Source organism: Myotis lucifugus, unplaced genomic scaffold (assembly GCF_000147115.1).
Source record: "Myotis lucifugus unplaced genomic scaffold, Myoluc2.0 scaffold_408, whole genome shotgun sequence".
NCBI classification, from domain to species: Eukaryota; Metazoa; Chordata; class Mammalia; order Chiroptera; family Vespertilionidae; genus Myotis; species Myotis lucifugus.
The window spans coordinates 406,462-406,865 of NW_005871456.1; positions in this window are offsets into that span (position 1 = coordinate 406,462).

Here is a 404-nt window from a genome sequence, read left to right on the forward strand (position 1 = left end):
TGTGTTTGAAATCAATTTATTTATCTCATTTGTCAAAATATCTTCAACCACATTTTACATGTAAAAGTTCTTGTAGTCACTCTCCAGATGCCTCTCTGTGGGTCAGGCCAAGCTGAAGTGATCACACCCATTTTGCAGACAGGGTTGTCAAGGCTCAGAGACGGAAAGTCGCTTGCCCAGAAACACAGGTGACAGGAGCCTCCTGCACTTGCTGACTCCCCACCCGAGTGCTCTCTTGCCCCCAGGTCCATGAATATTCTGTTTAATTCTTTGCTCCTTCTCTCTAGCCAGCCCCCTCCACCTCAGATCTAGTTAGCTATTCCAGGAAAAAACTGATTTCTTACTCATCTGAGGGTCCCTCCCCGCACACGCCCAGCCAGTACTTGACAAGCAGTAAGACACCC